Below are 6,804 nucleotides of genomic sequence, written 5' to 3' on the forward strand. Positions count from 1 at the left end.
TTCATTTTGGCCTTATCTCAGCGAGAGAACGCTGTTTTTGTAAATCTGGCTGCAGTTCACTTCTAAACATGGTTACAGACTGCTTTCTTCATCAGACATATGCAGGATTGAGAAAATATGACGTAGTTAATGCTTTGATGTGTTTATTGTGAAGTTTAGCAGCTACACACACTACTTGTTCATTTTGGCCTTATCTCAGCGAGAGAACGCTGTTTTTGTAAATCTGACTATAATTCAGTTGGAAACATGGTTACAGACTGCTTTCTTCATCAGACATATGCAGGATTGAGAAAATATGACGTAGTTAATGCTTTGATGTGTTTATTGTGAAGTTTAGCAGCTACACACACTACTTGTTCATTTTGGCCTTATCTCAGCGAGAGAACGCTGTTTTTGTAAATCTGGCTGCAGTTCACTTCTAAACATGGTTACAGACTGCTTTCTTCATCAGACATATGCAGGATTGAGAAAATATGACGTAGTTAATGCTTTGATGTGTTTATTGTGAAGTTTAGCAGCTACACACACTACTTGTTCATTTTGGCCTTATCTCAGCGAGAGAACGCTGTTTTTGTAAATCTGACTGCAGTTCAGTTGGAAACATGGTTACAGACTGCTTTCTTCATCAGACATATGCAGAATTGAGAAAATAGCAAGTTCTTAATGGTTTGATGTGTTTATTGTGAAGTTTAGCAGCTACACACACTACTTGTTCATTTTGGCCTTATCTCAGCGAGAGAACGCTGTTTTTGTAAATCTGACTATAATTCAGTTGGAAACATGGTTACAGACTGCTTTCTTCATCAGACATATGCAGGATTGAGAAAATATGACGTAGTTAATGCTTTGATGTGTTTATTGTGAAGTTTAGCAGCTACACACACTACTTGTTCATTTTGGCCTTATCTCAGCGAGAGAACGCTGGTTTTGTAAATCTGGCTGCAGTTCACTTCTAAACATGGTTACAGACTGCTTTCTTCATCAGACATATGCAGGATTGAGAAAATATGACGTAGTTAATGCTTTGATGTGTTTATTGTGAAGTTTAGCAGCTACACGCACTACTTGTTCATTTTGGCCTTATCTCAGCGAGAGAACGCTGTTTTTGTAAATCTGACTATAATTCAGTTGGAAACATGGTTACAGACTGCTTTCTTCATCAGACATATGCAGGATTGAGAAAATAGCAAGTTCTTAATGGTTTGATGTGTTTATTGTGAAGTTTAGCAGCTACACACACTACTTGTTCATTTTGGCCTTATCTCAGCGAGAGAACGCTGTTTTTGTAAATCTGACTGCAGTTCACTTCTAAACATGGTTACAGACTGCTTTCTTCATCAGACATATGCAGGATTGAGAAAATATGACGTAGTTAATGCTTTGATGTGTTTATTGTGAAGTTTAGCAGCTACACACACTACTTGTTCATTTTGGCCTTATCTCAGCGAGAGAACGCTGTTTTTGTAAATCTGACTATAATTCAGTTGGAAACGTGGTTACAGACTGCTTTCTTCATCAGACATATGCAGAATTGAGAAAATAGCAAGTTCTTAATGGTTTGATGTGTTTATTGTGAAGTTTAGCAGCTACACACACTACTTGTTCATTTTGGCCTTATCTCAGCGAGAGAACGCTGTTTTTGTAAATCTGACTGCAGTTCACTTCTAAACATGGTTACAGACTGCTTTCTTCATCAGACATATGCAGGATTGAGAAAATATGACGTAGTTAATGCTTTGATGTGTTTATTGTGAAGTTTAGCAGCTACACACACTACTTGTTCATTTTGGCCTTATCTCAGCGAGAGAACGCTGTTTTTGTAAATCTGGCTGCAGTTCACTTCTAAACATGGTTACAGACTGCTTTCTTCATCAGACATATGCAGGATTGAGAAAATATGACGTAGTTAATGCTTTGATGTGTTTATTGTGAAGTTTAGCAGCTACACGCACTACTTGTTCATTTTGGCCTTATCTCAGCGAGAGAACGCTGTTTTTGTAAATCTGACTATAATTCAGTTGGAAACATGGTTACAGACTGCTTTCTTCATCAGACATATGCAGAATTGAGAAAATATGACGTAGTTAATGCTTTGATGTGTTTATTGTGAAGTTTAGCAGCTACACACACTACTAGTTCATTTTGGCCTTATCTCAGCGAGAGAACGCTGTTTTTGTAAATCTGACTATAATTCAGTTGGAAACATGGTTACAGACTGCTTTCTTCATCAGACATATGCAGAATTGAGAAAATAGCAAGTTCTTAATGGTTTGATGTGTTTATTGTGAAGTTTAGCAGCTACACACACTACTTGTTCATTTTGGCCTTATCTCAGCGAGAGAACGCTGTTTTTGTAAATCTGACTATAATTCACTTCGAAACATGGTTACAGACTGCTTTCTTCATCAGACATATGCAGGATTGAGAAAATATGACGTAGTTAATGCTTTGATGTGTTTATTGTGAAGTTTAGCAGCTACACACACTACTTGTTCATTTTGGCCTTATCTCAGCGAGAGAACGCTGTTTTTGTAAATCTGGCTGCAGTTCACTTCTAAACATGGTTACAGACTGCTTTCTTCATCAGACATATGCAGGATTGAGAAAATATGACGTTCTTAATGGTTTGATGTGTTTATTGTGAAGTTTAGCAGCTACACACACTACTTGTTCATTTTGGCCTTATCTCAGCGAGAGAACGCTGTTTTTGTAAATCTGACTATAATTCAGTTGGAAACATGGTTACAGACTGCTTTCTTCATCAGACATATGCAGAATTGAGAAAATATGACGTAGTTAATGCTTTGATGTGTTTATTGTGAAGTTTAGCAGCTACACACACTACTTGTTCATTTTGGCCTTATCTCAGCGAGAGAACGCTGTTTTTGTAAATCTGACTATAATTCAGTTGGAAACATGGTTAGAGACTGCTTTCTTCATCAGACATATGCAGGATTGAGAAAATAGCAAGTTCTTAATGGTTTGATGTGTTTATTGTGAAGTTTAGCAGCTACACACACTACTTGTTCATTTTGGCCTTATCTCAGCGAGAGAACGCTGTTTTTGTAAATCTGGCTGCAGTTCACTTCTAAACATGGTTACAGACTGCTTTCTTCATCAGACATATGCAGGATTGAGAAAATAGCAAGTTCTTAATGGTTTGATGTGTTTATTGTGAAGTTTAGCAGCTACACACACTACTTGTTCATTTTGGCCTTATCTCAGCGAGAGAACGCTGTTTTTGTAAATCTGGCTGCAGTTCACTTCTAAACATGGTTACAGACTGCTTTCTTCATCAGACATATGCAGGATTGAGAAAATAGCAAGTTCTTAATGGTTTGATGTGTTTATTGTGAAGTTTAGCAGCTACACACACTACTTGTTCATTTTGGCCTTATCTCAGCGAGAGAACGCTGTTTTTGTAAATCTGGCTGCAGTTCACTTCTAAACATGGTTACAGACTGCTTTCTTCATCAGACATATGCAGGATTGAGAAAATAGCAAGTTCTTAATGGTTTTATGTGTTTATTGTGAAGTTTAGCAGCTACACACACTACTTGTTCATTTTGGCCTTATCTCAGCGAGAGAACGCTGTTTATGTAAATCTGACTGTAGTTCAAAGGGAAACATGTTTGCGAAGTACTTTCTTTATCAGACATATGCAGAATTGAGAAAATAGCAAGTTCTTAATGGTTTGATGTGTAGGGTTAGTTTTATCAGGATTCTGGTTTTTAATGCACTGGCACAGGGGCCAGGGCAAGAGTGCTACCCCCACACTCACATACATCCTCCTTGATGCCTTCGGCAAAATGAATCTATGTCGGGTCCTTATTAGGTAAGCATGAGTAGAACAAGGTCTCATAGTAAGTGCTAATAGTAAATAAATAATAGAATAAATAAGTAATAAATAAGTACATGATTTCAGAAGAATAGAAAATAAGAAGATTCATAAAATCGCTAATATATCACAGCAAATCATGCAGTATATCAAAGTACTATGTGTTATAAATAGTACACACACCAAGTCAAATACATGCCACATTAATTTATTTGAACACACAATTTATAAAAAAGACAACACTTCTATATATATACACACCCACACGCACATATATACACATACACACACCCACACATACACACATATATATATATATATATATATATATATGCACATACGCATGTGTGCATGTCTTAAATAGTCTATAAATCATGCAGTGAGATAATGAATTGAATGGGAGGGAATCCATGTGCTAAGAGTCCATTGTATATTTCATAATATCTCTACCCATACTATGCTAGGTTTCCTTACTTAAATGACTAGTGTTTTAGTAAAAATATCAATAGTCGCCCATATTCAAGAGGGATGGCCCATTATGGAAGTTGCATAATGTAATTATTTTTTTCCTCAAATATTTCTAAGGTGGCATAAATAGTGTCGCCTCCTTCCTGCTCCTCCTCTCTCTCCCCGAAGGGGGGGAGAAAGGAAGGAGAAACCCTCCCTAATGGACATTGAGGCCCAGAGGGATCCGAGTTTTCAGCCTGTTGATCCAACATCCCTGCGTGGGGTGGGAACGGAAATGATTAACTAAAAGGAGTTTGTAGTTTATTATTCCTGATGTTACAAAGGTGTTGTTTTATTCTAGCCTGGATTGTATTTCCTGTTTCTCCTATATGTTAATGCTAATTCCCTGGCCTAAGACATCCACTGAATGTGTGCACAACTGCAAACATCTTCCAAAAGGCTGTTCATCACATGTACTTTTCCTTTTAGCTTCACAATGTTAGCTTCAATACACTGTAATCAAATATTCCACAGAAGGTATGATTAGAATAGATTATCCTTTTCCAGATAAAAGTGGAGCCAGTGCAGCTCCGCTACTATCTAGCTAGCTGTGTTATCATTTTACTTCTAAACAAGAACAATGGTTATGTTGCCTATGTCATCTCGACTGAATTTCTACTGACTGACAGAGGTGGTACTTAAAGTGCCACCTCTCGCAGTCAGTGGACATTCATACACCGCGACTGTGAGGGACGTGAATTCTGTGAGAGAAGCATGGTCATATAATAATGGTCATAGCCTGTGATACAATAAATAGGAGGAGTTACAGTAAAAAATAGACACGCCCAGGAGAAGGAGGGGGATCTCTCCAGCCGCTGGAAATTGGCAGGTAATTGGCAGCCATCTAGTCTGGCTGAGAAGAACTGAATGGCTACTACTGTATATGGTGGCCCCGGGACACATGACTTCTATATCTACCACGTGAGGACGTTCCCAAAACTTGCCCCCAAATTTCAAGAAGTCACTCGAGACCAGCTTCGCAAAAGGTAAAGACTCATGAACCCAACATCTAGCCTCAAGAGCCTTTAATGCAAAACAAAAAAACTCGAGACCAGCTTCTCAATACATAAAGCCTCATGAACCCAACATCTAGCCTCAAGAGGCTTTAATGCAAAAGAAACACTCGAGACCAGCTTCTCAATACGTTAAGGCTCATGAACCCAACATATAGCCTCAAGAGCCCTTAATGTAGAAAAAACTTGACAAAACAAAAAACTCGAGGAAAGTTTATTTAACCAAAGTATCCAATATCTCAGTATACACACTTTGGTCCACTATCTAAGTATATCCAGGGGAAAACACCCAACCAGTCAATATATTCCACTATCTTTGTATGATAGCTGTTGAAAATCAACATTTCCATGTGACCATACTATAACCAAATTCTAGCTATGATACATTATGTCAGAATGTAATGTAATACATACTTCTATAAACATTACAACCATTTTCAATTCAGTGATGGCCCCAAGTGGTCCTGTGGCTTAGAAGGGCCCATCCGTTTTCTCAGTATACCACTGTGATGAGACCAAACTTGTCTGTACAAGACCCTTTAGGGTAAAATCTTTCTCAGTCTAACGGATGCCTTTCTTTGGGCTGAATTAATGCTCACAAGCTGGTCACCTCTGGAAGTGATGCTCCCATAACCTGTACATCTACAAAACAAGAGAGAGAAATATAGCTCTTTTAATTGAATGGAACATTCCACTCCATAATAACTTAAATTCAATACTGCAGTGAAATGTGATTTTTCAGCTCAAGTTCTGACCCTCAAAATCAACATTCTGTGTTTAAGGTACCTCTTCTGTGGAATCTTCCCCCTGCCAAGGACAAAAATGACATTTACACTTCTGATGTAAACATTTTATGAACAATAAATCAAGCTTCTAACCTTCACCTTAATGAGCCTTATCGCTCACCTTAATGTCCATAAGGTTTTTGGGTATGTCTTCAAGTTCCATGCCCATTTTCTCCCACAAATTCCAGGTCTTCTCCACAATGTCTACAATCTTTAACATAAAAATTATTTAGATTTATTAAATAATTCTATTTAATGAATTATTTTACAAAACAAGAACTATAATTAACACTACATCAAATCTTTCATTACCGCGGTCCTTTCTGGCTGTGTACGGGCACACTTTGCTTCATCAGCTGAGACATTTTCTTCAGACTTCTGCTGTCTTTCTTTGTTTCCGGCAGGAGAAAATTGTGCGTGCTGAAATTATAACAATGAAAGTAGCAGCCACTCCGATTGACACTCCCTTATCCTGTGATGAAGTGTTTTGAGATTCCGTGGTGAGGCTTAAATCAACCGTGGGGGTTTCAGCAATGTCATGGACCTTTCCAAAATCTCGGTAGGTTCCTGTAATAGTTCCTGTGGTGATTTCAGTGGTGGTTCCTGTGATAGTTCCTGTGGTGATTACAGAGGTGGTTCCTGTGGTATTTTTTGCATTGCC

The 6,804-nt window shown here is 38.0% G+C and overlaps 1 long non-coding RNA gene across 1 annotated transcript; it reads right to left on the reverse strand.

Moving 5' to 3' along the window:
• Nucleotides 1–5,942: 5,942 nt before the first annotated feature.
• LOC124055967 lies at nucleotides 5,943–6,584 on the reverse strand. Its single transcript, XR_006842901.1, has 4 exons — nucleotides 6,456–6,584; nucleotides 6,265–6,354; nucleotides 6,114–6,165; nucleotides 5,943–6,000 (listed from the first exon to the last, which is right to left on the reverse strand). It is a non-coding gene; the product is annotated as an uncharacterized LOC124055967 (long non-coding RNA).
• Between the last annotated feature and the right edge of the window lie 220 nt (nucleotides 6,585–6,804).

The sequence above is a fragment of the Scatophagus argus genome, unplaced genomic scaffold, assembly GCF_020382885.2.
Source record: "Scatophagus argus isolate fScaArg1 unplaced genomic scaffold, fScaArg1.pri scaffold_36_ctg1, whole genome shotgun sequence".
Taxonomy (NCBI): Eukaryota; Metazoa; Chordata; class Actinopteri; family Scatophagidae; genus Scatophagus; species Scatophagus argus.